At 31.8% G+C, this 21,725-nt stretch overlaps 2 long non-coding RNA genes across 5 annotated transcripts; one reads left to right on the top strand and one right to left on the bottom strand.

The window, feature by feature from the left end:
• Window positions 1-2,000: 2,000 nt before the first annotated feature.
• Window positions 2,001-5,062, top strand: LOC120278079. Of its 2 annotated transcripts, none has more exons than XR_005541556.1 (5): window positions 2,001-2,016; window positions 3,119-3,145; window positions 3,735-4,073; window positions 4,812-4,892; window positions 4,993-5,062. It is a non-coding gene; the product is annotated as an uncharacterized LOC120278079 (long non-coding RNA). The 2 variants fall into 2 exon arrangements; XR_005541555.1 differs by lacking the exon at window positions 2,001-2,016 and adding an exon at window positions 2,819-2,954.
• A 465-nt stretch (window positions 5,063-5,527) lies between these two features.
• On the bottom strand, window positions 5,528-17,911 carry LOC120277339. Of its 3 annotated transcripts, XR_005541489.1 has the most exons (8): window positions 17,741-17,911; window positions 16,667-16,753; window positions 16,210-16,398; window positions 16,019-16,117; window positions 10,106-12,566; window positions 9,544-9,661; window positions 8,466-9,022; window positions 5,528-6,531 (listed from the first exon to the last, which is right to left on the bottom strand). It is a non-coding gene; the product is annotated as an uncharacterized LOC120277339 (long non-coding RNA). The 3 variants fall into 3 exon arrangements; XR_005541490.1 differs by lacking the exon at window positions 10,106-12,566 and having other exon boundaries at window positions 5,535-6,531; XR_005541491.1 differs by lacking the exons at window positions 5,528-6,531; window positions 8,466-9,022; window positions 9,544-9,661; window positions 10,106-12,566 and adding an exon at window positions 15,758-15,906.
• Window positions 17,912-21,725: the final 3,814 nt, after the last annotated feature.

Below are 21,725 nucleotides of genomic sequence, written 5' to 3'. Positions count from 1 at the left end.
TTGTTAATTTTCCCGAGAGAAAGGGCTACCTGAGGGGATGTGTGAAAGCTACCGACCTCATTGTGAAAGCTACCTCATTGTCTAATAAGTTTTTGGTTTGCATAACTTGATCCGAGTCGAAGGAAAGCGAAGTAGGAAGGACTGAATGCTTACACATGGGAGGAACCATAAATAGGAGTGAAACTTATTCTTTTATTGGGATTGAATGTTTTAGTCGACATTTTGGAATTTTTCTTTGACTATTGAGACTCCCTATTTTTTGAGGTCCATAAAAGAAATTCGCATGAACTCTGAAAGAAGTGTCATGGAGCCAAAGGTATGTATGTATGCATGTATTCTCCTTGTTACATTTCTCTGTTTTTTTTTCCTGCAGGCTTCCTGGTAGGAGAGGAATTTATTTTTTATTTGCTTTAGTTCTGTTAGTTTTCTTTGATGCAGGAATTTATTTCTGCTGTAACTTCATCGTTGTGCTATCTTTGATGCAGTGAACCAGGAAGAGTCAGATGTCGTTAAAGTTTGCTAGCATGTGCATCAATAATGAAGAGTTGTTGACTTACAAGGATTGCTGAAAGAGGATATGTTGATTGGCTGCATATTTTAAAAACTTCACTGATTTCTTTCTCAAACACATGTATATTCTTAGAGTACAACAAATATATGTTGATTGCTGGAAACTTTATTTGCAAAAGAGGCTTGTAATGATATTCATCTTGCTTTATCAACTATGAACTATGAATGCCATATATATATTCTTCATATCTTTATTCAAATTACAAATACCAGTCAAATTATTAGCAATACATCAGAAGTTTGTGATTTAATTTCAGTTTGATCATCAGTGTTAATCATTTGGTTTCCTTGACTGAGAGTTGAATATCCAATTTAGATCTTTTTGGTGTTGTGCTTTAATCTGAATGACTTGGAATTTCAGCTAAAATTTATTCATATGTCTGTGGTAATTTGTGTTATTTGCTAATTCATCTTATCTTTGTTTTATTGTAAACTGATCACACAAGCAATTGGGTGATTGCTTACCTCACACAAGTTCACATTTTCTTTTCTTCTTGTGAATTGATCACACAAATAATTGGGTAGTGATTTGATACTTTAAGAGAGTTAATGATACTCTTTCCATATATGTCTCATAAGTCATACCATATTGCTTATAATCCAAACTTATATTAAAAAGGAAAATTTTACTGTACTATTGTTCATCATACTGATGTTTTTTATCCCAACAGGTTTGATGTATCATTCAATTGATACATTGATTTCTTGTGTTGATAATGTAATCCCAATAGATGATAGTCTATATATCCCACTATTTTGATCTCTCTGTATGTTCAATTATTTAGCTTCATATTGATTTCAGTTTGTGGCACTTGTGCTATTCAGAATTTGGGGTGTTGTGTAAAATGAGTAACTTTTAATGGGTGTTGTGGAACTTTGAAATCAATGAACAATAGTTTGTATTAATTGAAAACAAACATTTAATTTATGGAGAGACTGGTTCTGTTTAACTGGTGTTGTTCCTACACTCAAACAATACAATGCTTTTAATTATGTGTCTATTGTTTGCCTGATAAACAATAAAAGAGAGGAGAGGAGAGGAGAGGAGAGGAGATGATAGAAAGGAAGGGGGAGGTGGCATGGAAAGAAGGATATTTTTCTAAGTAAAGCATGGGAGAGAAAGGTTGGATATGATGAGTGCTTAATGTGAAGAATAAAATATCCATCTTTTAGTCCTTTGGGTTCTGAAGTAATGTGGATTTGAGTTATTTTTATTTATTTATTTATTATTATTATTATTATTATTATTATTATTTGGGAATGGGGATTTATTTGGGGATTTATTTGGGTTAGAGACAAGTGATGTGTGAGGCTGGAGAGGATGGCAATGGGTGGGTGATGTCTGTGAGATGCTCGGAGTGGACCCGCAGAAGATGATTTCTAAGTATTTGGAGATGATGATGATGATGATCAGAGCTCTGGGTTGGAGCCTTTGAGTTTTCCATGGTTAGTAGATCTTTTTTGAGAGTTTTTATTTATTTTATTTGGCCATGAGATTTTTTTTTTTGGGACTTATTGAGTTAATGAATGTGTTAGTGATGGGGATGATGATGATGATGATGTGTTGTGAGGAGATTGAAGTGGAGGGGATGAGTATTGTTTAAGTGAACAGTGAAATTAAGGAAATGACTGTTGGTGTTGTTGGGCTGGAGACACGGGGTTAACAACATCAGACGGACATCGGAGGTGGAGGAGATGAAGTCTATTGTATTGATCGATCAACTTTTTTTCTTTTCATTAGCTGCTCCTTCTTTGTTTTTTGTGTTTTTTTAGTTTTTGCTATTTCCTTTTTGCCCTAGTTGGTGCTAGTATTCGTTATTCCTTTCAAACTAGTTTTTTATTTGGTTAATAATAAGCTCTTGGAGCTCTTTCTTCTTCAAAAACAAAAAAACAAAAAAACAAAAAAAAAAAAAACAAAAAAACTGAGTAATGGCTTCAATTACTCAGAGGACTAATGAATTGGAATAATGAAGTATTTACTGCTGTTATTTCAGTTGATGAGAAGGTTAAGAGTCCTGGTGCCTTTCATTAGTTGGGTTTCTTTTTGTTGTAAGTTGTTTGATGTTAGTTCATGTGCAAACATAACCTTTGTTGGTTCTTAATGTGATTGACCAATGTTCAGAAAAAATTCATTAGAAAAGCCATAATTACTTAAAAAAATTAGTCACGCTTACAAATAAAAATGCATTTGAAAGGCAGTGACCACTTTCGATCCGGGTCACGACTTGAACAACGAAGAGCTCGAGCTTGCTGGCTAAATGGAGGGAAGGGAACGAGCAAAGATTATTCAATCCATTACCTCGGTTGTCGTCGTCGTCATCTTGGCAGTGTTCGTTCTGGTTCTATCCATTGATAACAAGTGCGGGGCTTGCAATGCCGTCGTGGTGATCTATCTTACTCCTTTCCTTGCATCTTTTTTTTGTGTTTTTCTTGCTTTCTGGTTTTGATATTTGATTTAAATCTAGGAAATGTTGGCTCTGTGTTATGGATTAGAGCTTTTCATTGTGGAGTTTTATTGGAACTGATTGTTGTGTTGAATGATTTGCAGGGCGAGATTGAGCTTGGACTTTTGAGAGTAAGTGTTCATTATCGGTGGTTTTGAACTGATTTAACAATGAAAGGCTTGTTTTTTCTATCTGAATCCATTCATATTATTTGTCAAGAATGAAATTTTTGTCACGCCTTTTACCAAATATGTTGTTTGTACATTGCTTTTGTTATATATTTTAGTCAATCTCATGTGATTCTAGTTAACAACTGTTTTTGGTAAAAATCAATTTTTTTTTCCATGCTCAAGAGAATGTTAATATGTTGTTTATACATTGTTTTTGTTTTATATTTTGTTCAATCTCTTGTGATTCTTGTAATGCAGCAGTCTGGCCATTTCTAGTTGAACGAGTTCTGTTTCCTGAGTTCTTTAATTTAGGAAAAACATATCATTTTCTCAATGCTCATAAGATGTACTCTCACAAATAAGTGTTTGCTTCTAATAAGAGGATATCCAGCACCAATATTTGTTTTGAGAAATTAGTTATTAGTTCTTTCATAACATAATCTTGTGATGATGCTATGAAAATAGCATCATTTAATCGATACATCAATTTCTTGTGATGATGGTTTGTGGCTAGCAAATGTTGATGCATCCATTTATTTCTGCTGAACAGGCTTTGTGTTCTGCTGCCAGAGTATATCTATGCTTCTCCATCAATTGGATGATTAGCTTGCAAGGAAATCAAATTTAATGGATGCTAATCAAGTCCTGTGATTTTTGTGAGAGCTCTGTTCACCAACCAGACTACAGAGACATCAATTGGAAACTTAATGCAACCATGTGGCAATCTGTATGGTATTGGTGGAAGTGATTCTAAGTTTCTCATTTTTAAATATTGATGTTGGCTGGTTTACCTTGTGACACTTATGGCAGTATGCAGCATCTTTGACTAGTGGTTCCTTCGATGAAGCACGGATGCTTAAGAATGTTGAAGCATGTGAATGGTTAACAGGTGCAATTCCTAACCTTGAAGTGCCAAATCTGAATCCATGCTATGCTAACATGCAAGCTGTATGTGTGCTATCCCTTGTTTGAAATGCCAATTATTCCTGGTCAGGGATCTATCACTTTTCTTTTGGTTGCACAGAATGAAGAAGTAATCCATTTTTGCATGACAAATATCACTTACTTTTTCATGTCATACCAAATAACTCTTTGATGCATAGCCATATTACATATTCTGCTGGCAAACGAATATATTATATGCTGGAAATAAACTGCTATTGGAGATAAGTATTTGGAGCTACAATAGTTCCTGAAAAGTAATTGAAGAGTATTCTCCTATTCTTTTATCTTCCTTCAAATCCTACTATAAGGCTCAAAACAATGAAATAGGCATGGGCAATAATTGAAATTGAGCTTAAGTTAATAGATTCAATTTCCCCGAAATGCTACTCCAATTTATTTATTGCTACTCATTGTTCCTTTAACAAGTCAATCATTGATATTGACAAGTTATTTTTAAAATGATTGCATGGGTTAAGGAAAAACGTGCTGACTTAGAAAAGTTAAAGGGCACTTTTGTTCGTGGGGCTTTAGGGTTCTTAAGGAAATATTTTGCCAGTTTAGTAGATTTTATGATAAGTGACAAGAGTTATTTTTCACAGGTAAATTTGGAGCTTAATTTTGTTCTAGCAGTTTACACCAATAAATTTTGACATTTAAATCTGAGTTTTTTCAAACCATGCAGTGAGGACAGTTGAAGAGGCCTGATCATGCAGATTTGAGGTACAAATGTCGGACCTATGCACGGCTTCTGCAGCACTTGAAGGTTCTAAATTGTTAATAACAGCAAGTTAAATGGAAATTGTCAGGTGCTGGCTATAGTTTTTTTTTTAATCTGATTGTGTTATATTGTATAAAATTTTCAGAGTCTGGACAAGGACTGTTTGGGCCCTTTGAGAAAGGCTTACTGTCATTCCCTCAACTTGCTACTTCGTCATGAGGTTAGTAACAGGAATGTTTTTTATGTATTCATGTTCAGCTGTCATGTTTATATGCATAATGTAATTTGCCTGATAACAGAGCCTTTTCTGTCAGTGACACCTGGAAAGTGTGTGGATCTAAATTGTAAGAATATCTACTGTAATAATGAACCTCTTCTGGTCTTTTGTGGTTTATGCTCCATAGCTTCCATATGCTGTCTTATTGTGTGTAGTTCGAGTGATTATGATCATTAAAACATTTCTCCAAGTGCCCTACATTTTTTTTACATTGATTTTGTTGAGCTTTTTCTTATTTCCGGCCAAGGGGATTAGCAAATGTACTGTGCGCCAGTACAAAGGCATCAAAGATGCTAACAATTTTCATTCCCCTTATAGATGAGGTTTTCTTCGTGTTTGTTCAAGAATTGTATTTTATGTATGTATAGATGTATATTTATACTTATCATGTTCTATATGTAGACCCAAAGGGTCACTCATGTAATGGGTGTTCTAGAGATAGACTTGTTCCACTTTCTCATTCTCTCTACTTCTAACAGTAAGAAACTGATATGTTGTTAACATGCATGATGTAAAATAAAATAATTATTCCAAACATACCTGAAGGAAATCAGAACCGTAAATCCGCCAATCTGGAAATCAGAACCTGCAGACCCAACACTCATTCTTTCACTGTTCACCTGCTGCAGCCCCCAAATCTGGAATCTGGTCTTGAATGATTCAGAGCCGTTTTAACACTCGATCAGGTCATTCTGAGTTGATGTCTTCATCTGCTGCAAATACTGCATTGAAATTTCACCTTGGAACAGGAGATCTCCGCCTGAAATTTGAAGCTGGCCTGCAGTTTGGAGCAGGTTCTGGCGCATTAACTTCTTTGTTGATATTATTAGCATCAAAGAAGTTTGGAAATTGTTCATCCTCAAATGGATTGCTTCTGTCAAGCAGGTCAATATCATCATCTTCTTCAGAAGTCTTTCTGTCCTGATCAACTGAGTGCTTCCTCAATAACTTGAGAAGGGAATCTACAGTCCCTCTCTCACTTTGACCTTGCTGTGTAGCATCAATTCTCTTCTCTTCCTTGATGGCTGCTCCTTCACATAACAGCGCTTGGATTTTTCTGAAGAGCTCAAAAATCACCCTCTCCATTTTACGTGGAGTAGCGGTAGCTTGATACCTTTGGCTGCCAGAAAAAGAAATTAGTGGCCCGTTTTTGGAGGACAGTACATTACTATCTTCACCATTCTGACAATTGTCTTAACCCTTGAGAAATCCGGGTTCCTTCTATGGCTGTAGGAACTTGCTTGACATGGTAAAAAATGGCCTCCTCGCACCATAGGCAGGAAACTTTTCTACAATGACATTAGCGCTATGAAAGTCTGCCTAATCCAGGCGAAGAATAAAGAGGTAGATCTGCTTTTGCAGATGCCCCTGGGCAAGGAATATATTTGCCATCATAGATCACATAACCTGGCCACAAAATAAATAAATAACTAAATAAACAAAGAATGATCAATCTCTCTATTTCTTTGGGTGTGTGTTTGATGATTGCAGAAAAGTCTGTATTCCAAAAAAACTAATAACAGTAATTTCCACCACAATCTCTTTTTCAGTCCAACAGAAACTGATCACAGGCCAATGTAATAGAAAATTAAAATAGCTTAATTGGCCCACTTTTTCGCATTTTCCATGCTGAAAAAAAGCCAGAAGAGTAATATTGATCTCCTTGTGCTAGCATGTTTTTGTATCTTATAGATTTGAATATATTGAGATGGAAGTGTAATAAAACTTGTTGATTACAATGATAGACTTTATACAATATATGCTTCAAGAGAAAGCAGAAGTCTGATTAATTCAAGCTAATTAGCATGGTTCGTGTTCCTGCAAACGAAAAGGGATAATGGTACTTGCTCCAAAAGATTGTTTTTGAATTATTTACATTCATGAAAGTAAAAATTTCTCATCAAATCAGAAGAAGCCCTATGGTGGAGAAACAATATTGTGAAACCAAAAGGAACTTCAAAACACATGCTACAAGGTAAAGTGAAAAAAAAAAAAGACAATATAAATTTCTGACAAACAAATATTAAAAGAGCATTCAACCACCTGTATCACCCAATCACTTTTGCAGGTGAAATATGCTTGATGTTTTAATTTCTTCAAAGCCTCCTTAGTCCTTAGCATAAAACACATTGCTACATGTATAATAATCTAGTTAAAACAAAAGGAACTCTATAATATAGATACGTTCTTAAACCACAAATTGCAAGGATGACAGGGAATAGGTCAAACAAAAAATCAGACAGTTCAGAACTATATACTTGATCAGAATCAAGAGAGAAACATAAAAAGAGAGGAAGACACCAACATCAGATTCTAATTATGTATTTAGAGAAACTAGAAGCAAACCATATTAAGATAACAGAATCAGTTCCAAGATTTGATATAACATAGTCAAGAAAACAAACTGCTGAAATCATAACCAACTAAGCATACACCAAAAAAATGATATCTTGTAGGATGCAAACACGGGTCGGTATGAGCTTATGGAGCAACAGAATAGAGAAGTGGGCAATGGAAACTTGAAGATAAAGTCAGTTCGATCAAAAGGTATATATAATATATATTTTCAATAAAAAGTGAAACTCACATCAAGTATTTCTATATCATCTCATGAATTCAAAGGAAAAAAAACCAAACCAGCAAAACATCAATACATTTCTTAAACCTAAGAAGCAGTAGGGAAAAATATCCTATCCACTTGCAGCGAAAAGCACACACACTACGCACATATATAATTATAAATACAATTCACAGATTATATTACCTAAAATACAACATCAGTGGAGCAAAAATTGAAAGAAAATATCTAAAAGACATCAAAAAAGGGGAATAAATCAGAACCATCTGCAGACATCACCTGCAGTCCCTCCCTCACACATCATCCGCATCACTAACACATTAACTCAATAAATCCCCAAATAAATCCCCATGGCCAAATAAATAAAACTCAAATCTACAGAACTAATTGATCATCACCAATCCCGCATATAAAACCTCTGATTTTGGTTATTAGGTTTACAAGTAACTCCACAATACCATCTCCATCACTAGTTTGCCAATAAAAAATCTTTGTATACTCGCATGAAACAATCAATAGTACATCTCAATGCAAAATCAAATACATATATAGCTTCAAAAACAAGTGAAAATTAAGCAAGAAAAATTAACCCTTAAATCAAAACCCTTTCACTGTTCACCTCCTTAAAATTAACCCTCCTTAAATTAGAACACTTTCACGGTTCACCTCATTAAAATTAACCCTTAAACCGGTAACAATAGCAAAACTCACAATCACAAGAGTAGAAAATAACATAAGGGTGCAATGATTTAGAACACGTTACCTGTGCAAACCGACTAATTCCTCTCAAATCAATGGCTCCTGGTCTTGACTGGTGATCCAGTTCACTCTTTACTTTTGAGAAGCTGTTCCTAAACCAGTTTAATCTCATTGCTGATCCAACATTCCTTATGAAACCACGAAGACTAGACGGTCGACTACATGGCATAGGTTTTGCATCTACATCATCAGCAACTAAAATCTTCCAAGAATCCACATCAAGAGCACAAGTCATCTTTTGACCATTTGGCAACTCTACTCGAGCTCGTAACACCTCTTCCACATACTTCACATGTTTTCCAACCTTAGACTCACGCAACCAACTGATCATCCCTTTCTTCCTCTTCTAATTGCACAAGATCATCCCTTTCTTCCTCTTCTAATTGCACTAACCAAAATGGATGCTTCTCTCCTTTGATATGCAAATCACTCAACGCCTTCTCCGCATGAGAAATTTAGTTCTTTATAGTATCTATGAACTGTTAATGCCTACTAATAGCGGCATCCTCTGAAGATAAACTCTGATGACCTCAAACCAACTGCTCTCTCATACGCCACCAACTGCATAGACAAACCTGTTATGTTTTTCATCCAAACACACTAAGGTGCTGCTTTTCAGAGAATATCTTGATTTCAAACGGGTGATCAGAGAGAGTGGAAACAAACACACATGCCATTTATTGTGTGCATGGTAACAAACAGAAAGCATGGATCATACACGGATAATTAAAATCAGAGCATCAAGTTTTGCAAAAGTAGGAGGATCAAACTAACATTCCTAGTGAAGTAAAATAAAACAAAAATTAATTAAGGGAATGGAAACAGAGAACACGCCAATCATCACTAAGAATCAGAGCATCAATCTTCACATAAAAACTTGCCATGGAACACATTACGCAAACTTAAGGAGAACGGTTATTTAAATTTTTTCCTTTATACAAAACTCACATCATGGATTAAATTTACAAAACTAGATATCATAAAAAAAAGTACAACAACTAGAGAAAATAACATTGGAATAACAACAAAGATGATTAGTACTCGTCTTCCAAACCAAAAGTGCAATATTCTCCATTACGTACCTTGAGAAAGTACTAGACCAGGCCATGTCTCCCAAGATAGCGTGCAAGAACTGCTGACTTTCTCTCCGACTAAATACCTTTGAGATTTGTTCTTCCCCTTCAACTAGATTCACTCCTTCTATCCTTGACATGCAATTTATTGTGCACATGGCAACAAACAGATAGCATGGATCACACACAGATAATTTAAATCACAGCATCAAGTTTTGCATAAGTAGAAGGATCAAACTAACATTCCTAATGAAGTAAAATAAAACAAAATTTAGTTAAGGGAATGGAACCAGAGAACACGCCAACCATCAATCAGAATCAGAGCATCAATCTTCACATAAAAACTTGCCATGGAACACATTACGCAAACTTAAGGAGAACAGTTATATAAATTTTTTCCTTTATACAAAACTCACATCATGGATTAAATTTACAAAACTAAATATCATAAAAAAAAGAACAAAAACTAGAGAAAATAACTTTGGAATAACAACAAAGATGTTTTAAAATTAATTAGTAATCTCGGATACTTGTCTTCCAAGCCAAAAGTGCAATGTTCTCCCTTTCGTACCTTGAGAAAGTACTGGACCAGGCCAGGTCTCCCAAGATATCGTGTAAGAACTGCTGGCTTTCTCTCAAACTATATACCTTTGAGATTTGTTCTTCCTCTTCAACTAGATTCACTCCTTCACTCCTTATCCTATCCTTGACATGCAATTTATTGTGCGCATGGCAACAAACAAATAGCATGGATCACACACAGATAATTTAAATCAGAGCATCAAGTTTTGCACAACATTCCTAATGAAGTAAAATAAAACAAAAATTAATTAAGAGAATGGAAACAAAGAACACGCCAACCATCACCAAGAATCAAAGCATCAATCTTCACATAAAAACTTGCCATGGAACACATTACGCAAACTTAAGGAGAACGGTTATTTAAATTTTTTCCTTTATACAAAACTCACATCATGGATTTACAAAACTAGATATCATAAAAAAATGGCAACAACTAGAGAAAATAATATTGGAATAACAACAAAGATGCTTTAAAATTAATTATTAATCTTGGATACTTGTCTTCCAAGCCAAAAGTGCAATGTTCTCCCTTTCGTACCTTGAGAAAGTACTGGACCAGGCCAGGTCTCCCAAGATAGCGTGTAAGAACTGCTGGCTTTCTCTCAAACTATATACCTTTGAGATTTGTTCTTCCTCTTCAACTAGATTCACTCCTTCACTCCTTATCCTATCCTTGACATGCAATTTATTGTGCGCATGGCAACAAACAGATAGCATGGATCACACACAGATAATTTAAATCAGATCATCAAGTTTTGCATAAGTAGGAGGATCAAACTAACATTCCTAATGAAGTAAAATAAAACAAATATTAATCAAAAGAATGAAAATAGAAAACACGCCAACCATCACTAAGAATCAGAGCATCAATCTTCACATAAAAACTTGCCATGGAACACATTACATCTTTAGGGTTAGGGTTTCAAGAAACAATACAGTAATCCGGAGCTTCTTCCCCTACTAGTCGCCTCTCCCAGTTCACCAACATCGTCGTTGCCCATACTTCCTCCGACCACTCTCGTCGATGGATTACAGTCCCACCAACAGACACTCATTGCCATACATAAAAACCCACCAAATTTTGATGGAAGACAATTTCGACATAACACTAATTCCTGCTTTAGTTGCCATAATAGATCACATGACAAAAAAAGGTTACAGTGAGACTATATTTTGTGAAGTTAGAAGAAGCCCCCTCTTAAGTTCTATCAGTTCTGGACATTGGGTTAAAAGATATTTAATCAAACCTCATATGTGAAAATAGATATATATGCCAAGTTCCAATTTCCAGACTACTTTCAAAAACTAAATTAATAAAAACCACAACGTTCAACCAGCAAATTCGCAGAAACACAAACAAATATCTAGATCATATAATAGAAAAGGCAGAATCAAACATAATTGATAAATGCTTGTCAATAATTATATTGTCAGTGTCTATTCAAAATTATAAATCATTGATAACTACAGACCAGGAGTACAAACAATAAAGGAGTACAAATGAGACATGGAACTTTTGAAAACAATAGTGAAATCATGCTATTGCATTGACATGAAACCCTCTTTCTAAAGGTAAGAAACCCCCAATTTGGCAGCCAAAGATAATTGCAAGCTGATGTATGAAAATGGCGGCAATACATAGAATAAACCAGATTGGGAGGATATGCTCATCTGGTGCTCAAAAGAGTCCCCTTTAAAAGAATAACCTTTGGAAACAGCAACAATAAACAGATCAAAACATATTACAGAAAACTCATGCTTTGTCTTGTTTGGTTATGAATAACATCCCCTTTGAAAGATACTTGTTTCCACAGTAAAAACCATCAAATTCTGAAAGAACGCAATTTCCACAAAACAAAGCATTTTTTGTGTGGCCACATGGAAACCCCTCTTAGGAAAACCAAATACCAAGTACACACAACCCAACATTGAAAGATATCGATTTCCACAGTTAAGAGATTCCAAAGTCCGTCCAAAGGCAATTTCAAACAACCAATAATTTCAGTCTTACTTGTCAAACTAGATCAAACCAAAAATAAAAGCAGAGGGCACTTTATGTGGTGATATGAAACCCCTCTAGAGAAAACTAAGCATCAAACAATGAATTTCAATTTTCCATACTCTAGCCAATTGACAATTTATCATGCAAAGCACAAATATACATTAGCATGTTCAAAACTTTAAAGGCCAATATAGCAAATAGAAATCAGAACCCCTTTCCGAGAAACCCCATTCCAAGAAAATCAGATAAATCCATCAACAATGACAGTCTCTTGAATCCTTGCTATCCCATGTAAGACTCCTAACTGTGCAACTCCTTAAGTAGAAAATAGTTTGAAAACTTTCCACATAGTTCACGTAAAACCATCTCTCGGGAATTCTAGATTATCTCCATTTCATTGAGCCATAATAATCTTAAAAGAGCAGCAATTCCTCAAAACATCAAAAGCCTGGGATTTAAAACAGAGATCTCAAAAACACAATAGTATGAAACCGTTGAACAAACAAAAGAATACTGCATACTCGAGATAGAAACCAAAACCACCACCTTCTTACGACAATTATTCTGTGAGACATGTTGCTACGTAAATCAAGATCAAATCAAACACACTAAAGTAAAAGTAATGATCTACAGCAAACCAACAACATACCTTATATGGAGGCATAAAAACCAATAGGCACAAAAGAAATTCCTATCTCTCACTATCTGCACGGTCCTATGAGCGCGACAGAAAGCAACAGCGACCAAAAAAAAATGAAGAAAAAAAAAGCTCAAGCTATCCCACTCAATTCAAACTAGAAAGTAAATCATCTTGAAAAGAAAAGCAAATATCAGTGAACATAAATATAGCAATGCCCCAAACTATCACTCTCCAATTTCCATCAATAAAAACTATAGTGTCCCACATTCAAACCGATAAAATTTGTAATATTTTTTAAGAGAACTAAAGGGATTGAAATTAAGGATGGAGAAAACTCATGAAACTACGGGATCCTTCTCTGGCTCAAATGAATTTATTAACCTTTCTGCTGCTCTAGAATCCGAACAATTAAGTAAATACTTCATTTTTCTTTTAAAAATCCTTTCGGAAATTTCATTCTACACTCCTGATGTTTTTTTAATTCTTCTTTTGTGCATTCAACATACGGAGAAACTAACTTTCTAATTTTATTCTCATCTCCTAAAATTAATTTTTCATATAAGTGCATAATTCATTTATATCATTACTTTCTCTATTCTTTTCCGTATTATTTTTATTAAAATCTAAATTCATTAATATAGTTTCCACTCTAACTAAATAAGCTTTTGTCGTACTTAATTTTTTATGGATAAGATCTATTTTTTCAAATAATTTATAAGGATTCATAATAAACTTGAGATATAATTGTCAAAGTACTTGTTCTCATAGGAACAGTGCTAATGTCTCCCTTTCCGGAAATAGAGAAGTTACTGGACCAGGCCAGGCCTCCCTCTTCACAGTGTAAAGACTAATTTCTCTGTATGAACTATATACTTTTAAAAACTCATATGAAATTTAATAGATCTAATGGTAATTGCTGCAAAGAACTTTGATGATTAAATACATGCTATAATCAAATTTTTTATACGTGCTATAAAATACTTCGTTTTGTATAAATTTATCTATCTACTTAACATGTATACATCATTATCGATCGAGTAAAACATTATTTCTAATAATTCATAATAAAGAGGCCAACTATTGAAAAGACTATCTTTACCTACTACATTTAATTCTTCCCGATAGACATTGTATAAATTTAACTATATACTTGAAACTAAATTATACAATTCTATTGCAGAACTCATTAAAACATTCAAAATGATAAAATTTGTACTTTTCTTTTAAGAGAAAACTTAAGAGAAATACTGAAATTAAGGATCGTAGAAAACTCATATGAATCTACGAGATCCTTCTCTGGCTCAGACAAATTTTTTAACCTTTTTGATGTTCCAGAATCCTAACAATTAAGTGAATACTTCATTTTTTTCCTTTTCAAAATCCTTTAGGAAATTTAATTCCATACACCGGAGGTTTATTTAGTTATTTTGTGCATACAACATATGGACAAACTGACTTTCTAATTTTATTTTTCATTTCTAAAATAAATTTTTCATTTCTCTATCTTTTCCGTATTATTTTTATTGTAATCTAAATTCGCTAATATAGTTTCCACTTTCAAGAAATAAGCTTCTACCGTAGTTAATTTTATTTTACGGATAAGATATATTTTTGTCAAATAATTTTATATAGATCCATAATAAACTTCAGATATAATTTTTAAAGTACTTGTTCTCCAAGGAAAAGCGCAAATGTCCTCCCTTTCCAGAAGCAGAGAAGTAACTGGACCAGACCAGGCCTCCCTCTTCACAGTGTAAAGACTGGTTCCTCTAAATGAACTATATACTTTCAAAAACTCATCTGAAATTTAATAGATCTAATTGGAATTGCTGCAAAGTGCTTTGATGATTTAATACATACTATAATCAATTTTTTTATACATGCTACAAAATACTTCGTTTTTGTATAAACTTAACTATCTACTTGAAATTTATACGTCATTATCGATAAAGTAATTTATTGTTTCTAATAATTCATAATAAAGAGACAAGGTATTGAAAAGACTATCTTTACGTACTACATCTAATTCTTCTCGATAGGCATTGCATAAATTTAACTAACTGTTTGAAATTAAATTATACAATTCTATCGAAGAACTGCTTAAAACATTCAAAACGATAAAATTTGCACTTTTCTTTTAAAAGAAAACTAAAGAGAAATACTAAAATTAAGGATCGAAGAAAACTCACATGAAACTGCAGGATCCTTGTCCGGCTCAGATGAATTTTTTTAACCTTTTCTGCTGTTCTAGAATCCTAACAATTAAGTGAACTTCGTTTTTTTCCTTTCCAAAATCCTTTGTGAAATTTCATTCTATATTCCGAAGGTTTATTTAGTTCTTTTGTGCATACAACATATGGAGAAACTGGCCTTCTGATTTTATTTTTCTTTACCTAAAATTAATTTTTTTTTTCATGTAAGTGCATAATTCGTTTATATCATTACTTTCTCTATCTTTTCCGTATTACTTTTAATATAATCTAAATTCATTAATATAGTTTCCACTTTCACGAAATAAGCTTCTACCGTAGTTAATTTTATTTTACGGATAAGATATATTTTTTTCAAATAATTTTATATAGATCCATAATAAACTTCAGATATAATTTTCAAAGTACTTGTTCTCCGAGGAAAAGTGCAAATGTCCTCCCTTTCCGGAAGCAGAGAAGTAACTGGACCAGGCCCGGCCTCCCTCTTCACAGTGTAAAGACTGGTTCCTCTGTATGAACTATATACTTTCAAAAACTCATCTGAAATTTAATAGATCTAGTGGTAATTGCTCTAAAGTGCTTTGATGATTTAATACATGCTATAATCAATTTTTTTATACTTGCTACAAAATACTTTACAAATTTGATACATGCCACAATATACTTTATAAATTTGATACTTGCTACAATTATCCATCTGCAAGGAGCAATAACATTGAAAGATTTGACTGTATTAGAACAGCTAAATCTACACCCATAGTTGGGGTCTTAACATTTAGCCAGAAAAAAAATGGAAAATTTGCACCCAGCACACTATAACAACACAAACAAGTAGGACATCTATACAGCTGTCCATGTATGGAAAATTCAAACCATGTTATAAGTGCAAACTAGAAAAACAACAAGCAACACTCAGATACATAAGAAAAATAAACATCCTGCATAAGATCAATAACGAAGACCACAACAAAAGATGTTAATTTCTCAACACTATATCCAAGCGCACAAACAAGAGCAGCTAATTTATTTAATCAAGTACGAAGTTCATACCTTCATAAAATCCTCATGGATAACGTAATCACACTCGGCACAGATTACTGACATTCCAACTTTAGTGCAGACATTGAGAAGGTCTACTTCATTAAAACACTACAAGGAAGCATAAAATTTAAATTCAAGAAAAATCTTATTCATATTCATAGATAAGGTTATTCAAATTCATAAATAGAGAATAAACTTACTTCAGCACGCTTAACAACTGCTTCATTGTCGATCTCACAATGTTTAGCAATACCAACTGCGTGAATTTTTGAAATTTTCATTCTTGATTGTTCATTTGGCAGTGGAATCTATATTTTCCTTATCTAATCTGCCTGGGTGAAGAAGTGCAGGATCAGAACATCTGGTCGATTTGTTGCCATGATCTTGACCTGGTAGGAGAAAAAAATAATCCACACAATTATGATAGAAGGATTCAGAATGGTCAACAACACAAGTCCTGATGATCCATGAATAGGATGCATGGCTGAATAAGGTGGCATATTTTTAAAAAAGGTATTGGCAAAAAACCTCAACTAACAACCTCTACATAAAGCTAAAGTTACACAGCATATAACAGAGGGGTTCACATCAAATACACCACCATGTATGTAAAAATGAGACCAGCACATAAAGCTTCCAAAATAAAGAAATAATTACCTGATGATCCCGGGCATATCCGAACATCTCCCTTATGAGACGAGCACTTTCACCAATATATTTATCTATAATAGCACTTGACACAACCTGCACAAAGAAGTCAATAATTAGGTGCTGACCTTATGAACACTATGACCAAGAAAAAAAACGTTTTATTCAAAGTGTAAAAAAAGAAAATGGTACTACTGAGTCTTTATTCCAATGTAAATGACTCCATATTTATTTATTTGGAAGCTTTATCATGAGTTAGCAAACTTTCTAGTTTTAGAAAAATAAGAACAGATGAAAAATTAATGTCCTGGTAAAGTCTAAATCTTACAGCTGAACGCATTTCTAATACTTGACTTACAGTATCTCTAATGAGAAATATAATATCTTGATTTACATCAAAACTACAAACATAACAACACTCAAATTCCAACCAACCACAAGAAAGCCTTCATTAGAAGAAGTCTGGTCATTTTCACGGTTGGAAAAATACATATGAGTAGAGTAGACATGCACACACAACATTTTCAGTGGACCCGCAAGTTGAGAAAACAATGAAAAACATCACATGAATCATGACTTATGTGATGTTTAACATTTCAGTCTCCAACAGAGGAACCTTACAATTTACAGCAACATCACATGAGTTACAACATTCTCATCTTATCAACATCATACATAAATATCACAACTTTCCACACTTAATATCTTCTAAAAATAAGGCCAATCTAAGAAAAGCCCAATCTCAAGCTTCTAGAAATAAAACAATTAGTTCTTCAATTCCAAACTAGTACGAGCGACCCAAGACCTAATCAAATAGCACAACCACCACAAAAAAACACTAATTTTCATACATCTCCATCATTTACGAGTATCAAACAGACCAAGCTCATAAAAATTAAACCCTAGGCCATCTCAAAACCTAATAAAACAGAGCAAACCATAAAAAAAAACCCCAAATAACATCTTTGATCAGCCAAATCCATCCGTGACATCCAACAAAATCTTAGAAAAAGAAAGAAAAAAAAAGCACACGATCTAATCAAACAAAGATCTAGTTAAGAAGAGGAAAAAGAGGGAACAAACCGAAGGAGGAGAGAGAGAGATGATCGTCTTCGATGGGGGCTTTCTACTTGGATCCTCTTCGTTCTCCGCTATTGTTCTGATTTACAACCGAGGTCTGTCTCGGTGGGGGATGGATGAGGATCAAAGACAATGGAGTTGGTGGGATTAGGGCAGAATCAAAGGAAAGAGGCCAAATAAAAATAAATCAAATAAAAATAAAAATGTTTTCAAAATTTTACCATTAGACCCTTTAAATCAAATAAAATCAGAAAAACATCAGATTTTCAAAAATTTGAAATAAAAAATTCTTTCCATTCAAATATTTGGTTGTAGATAAAAAAAAACATTTGACATTAATTTTTTTTACAAATACTAAGTTGGGGACAAATTTTATATTTATTTAAATAATTAAGTTAGAGTTATTAATATTAATAAAAATTAAATATTTTTAAATTAACTATGTACCTTTTTTATTAAAAGAAAATAATAGCAAATATTTATTATTAAATAATTTTAATATTTAAATCAAAATCTTACCAAGTTTTTTGATATATTTGGCATATGTTAGTTTTGGTATTTTAGTAAAAAAAAAATTGATAGTATAAGATTAACATGATAATCTTACTTCCCAAAAACATTGTATAAAGTTGCCAATCAAATAAAAATTGTATCTATATTATGCATAAAGAATTCATACTTTTTTTCTGAAAAAATGGATAAACCATTTCCATTAAGAAACATAAGAATTCATACTTAAGATACATATTTTATAATCATTTTTTAAATAATTTTTTTAAAAGAAATAAATGTATTTAAACTTTAATACCATGAGTTTTTTTTACATTAATTAATATAAATATAAATAATATTATGTATTATCCTTTTAAATTTTTTTCATGTATCTATCATGCTTAAGATATATATGTATATTTCTCTCTCCTTTCTTAAATTAAAATTTGTTTTTTTCATAAAATTACTTTTTCTTCAATATATATATATATATATATATGTCCATAGAACTATCAAGATGTGTAATCCAAATCAACCTTTCGAATAGAATTATACTCATAATAAAACACAACTTTTATTAATAAATTGAATGAAATCATCATAATTAACAGAAGAAACAAAAGAAGAATTTGTCAGCAGATGGAGAGTTTACCTTTTGATAATCGCTCTTCGATCTTCTTGAATCCAAGAAAGTGTTAATAGGTTTCTTAAGTTGCATTGGACGCCAATGCACGGTTTTTATGTTAGAAATTTCAAGAAATGACAACCTTATATTTTAAAGTAATATTTACAATCACATCCTTAAGATTAAAAAAAAATAGAAATTAACAACTAGGCAATATGAGGCAAGATGGACACAATTGTGCGATGCTATTTTTACCGAATAGATTTATCGAATAGGTTTCCCACGTGGATGCCCAACTTGTCATTCACATCCTCATCCCTTACTATTTTTTTTAGGTAGAATACCCATGTTAGTCCTTGTACTTATTTCATTTTGCCCTTTTAGTCCTCCTACTTCAATTTAAGCTCTTTCAATCCCTCTACTCCTTGAATAAGTGCAATCAAATCCCCTAAGACTGTTCTAATCATAAAAATAATTAATGTACTACACAATTCATCCATAATAATCATTGTAATATACACAATTCAGGGAAATAATACAAATTCTTTATTTTTTATATGATTCATAGAATATATGAGTAATAAAAATTAGTAATTTGTATGTTCAAAGTATATATGGGGGACTTGATTGCACTCATTCAAAAGTAGAGGGATTAAAAAGGCTTAAATTGAAATAGGAGGACTAAAAGGGCAAAGTGAAAAGAGTATAGGGACTAATATGGGTATTCTACCTTTTTTTATATAAACTTCAAATTTAAACCTTAAAAATTCTTAAATACTTAAAAATTAAAAAAAAATTATAAAACTATATATAAAATCATAAACCCAAATACTACAAAATCTATACCCTAAAAATCTAAAAATTTAAACCCTATATAATAAATACTAAACCCTAAATCATAAGTCATAAACCCTAAACCCTATGCCCTAAACCTTAAACAAGAAATCACAAACCCCCGTAGAGTGTTTGTGATTTCCAGTTTAGGGTTTAGGGAGGGGTTTTCGGTTTATCATTTACATGTTTATCTTTTACGATTAAATGTTTAAATTTAGGATTTACATAATAAAAAAAGAAAAATAAAAATTTTTAAAAAAATAGAGAAAAAATGACGTGGATGTTGACATGGATGCCAACTTGACGTCCACCTCATTCGGGAAACCTAGGAAATCTATTTGGTAAAATATCATTGCTCTTTTTTTTCTTCTTGAAATTTTCTTGTTATTTTCGTGAATTTTTTATAAAATTAAATTTAAAAGTTGCTATATTAAAAGCTAGTCTGCCATAAAGTTATATATTTTTAAAAATTTAAAACCCTGTTATTTTGAAAAAAAAATTATTTATGCCCTCCTCAGGCGTTTTTTATTGCAAATTTTCTTTTCAATTTCATGATTTTTTAAAATTATATTTAAAAGTTAAAATAATTAAAAAACTATTATTTGAAAAAAAGAATTGATACCCTTCTCCTGGTGCCATTTCAGCCTATTTGAAAAATAAAATTAAAATATGATGACATGGAAAATATTTTATTGCTTTTTTCCTAGCAAATTTTCTTGTGACTTTCATGATTTTTTTAAAAAAATTATATGTAAAAGTTGCCATATCAAAAGCAAATCTATCAACTATTGATATAATTTTAAAATTTTAAAATATATCTTTAAACATTTTTAAAAAAACTATTATTTTGATAAATATATATATATGCCCTCCAGGGGCCACCTCAACGTATTTGAAAAGTAAAATTAAAATATAATGACATGATAAATATTTTAAAATCATTAATATTAATAAAAATTAAAAAAGTAATTTAAAAAAAATAAAATAAAAATATTTTAAATCGTTTTCCCATTATACAATTTAAATCCAATAAAATCACAAAGCATCAAATATTAAAAATTTTTTTAAAAAAACTTTCCATTGAAATATTTGGTGGGAGATAAAAAAATTAATTTGATATTAATTTTAAAAATTTAAAAAATATTTTTAAACATGTAAAAAACAATTGTTTTGATATATATATATATATATATATATGCCCTTGGTTTTGTTGCGTTGTTATTTCTGCAAATTTTCTTGTCATTTTCATGGATTTTTTTAATTTTTTTAAAATACAATTAAAAAAAGTTACCCTATGTAACGATATATTTTTTAAATTTTAAAATATATTTTGATTAATTAAAAAACTATTATTTTGAAAAAAAATCTATGCCCTCCACCGATGCCACCTCAGCATATTTGAAAAATAAAATTAAAATATGATGACATGGAAAGTATTTTATTGTGTGTTTTTGCCATTTTTTCTTGTCATTTTGATGATTTTAAAAAAAATATATATTTAAAAGTTAAAAAGCGGTCATCATGTATTTTTATACATTTAAAAAATCATATATACATACCCCTCCCTTGTGCCAGCTCATCATATTTGAAAAATAAAATTTAAATATGATCACATGACAAATGTTTTAAAAATTGTTAATCTTAATAAGAAAAATAAAAATATTTTTAATTTTTTCCCATTATACCCTTTAAATCCAATGAAATCGCAAAATATCAAATTAAAAAAATTTTAAAATAAAAAATTCTTTCTATTGAAATATTTAGTTGGAGATAAAAAAACTATTTGATAGTAATTTTTTTCCCAATATTAAGTTGGAGACAAAATTATATTTATTTAAATAATTAAGTTTTAATTATTAATATTAATATAAATTAAATATTTTAAAATTAAGAATGTGTCTTTCCAAAAAATAAAAGCAAATATTTATTATTAAATAATTTTAATATTTACATCAAAAGATTTTGAACTTTTTATATATTTGGCATATATTATGTTAGGGTATTTTAGAAAAAAAAATTGATAACACAAGATTATCA

This window comes from Dioscorea cayenensis, chromosome 15, assembly GCF_009730915.1.
Source record: "Dioscorea cayenensis subsp. rotundata cultivar TDr96_F1 chromosome 15, TDr96_F1_v2_PseudoChromosome.rev07_lg8_w22 25.fasta, whole genome shotgun sequence".
Classification (NCBI taxonomy): domain Eukaryota; kingdom Viridiplantae; phylum Streptophyta; class Magnoliopsida; order Dioscoreales; family Dioscoreaceae; genus Dioscorea; species Dioscorea cayenensis.
Note: the sequence above shows the minus strand (reverse complement) of the source record. Positions and strands in the feature narration are given on the sequence as shown.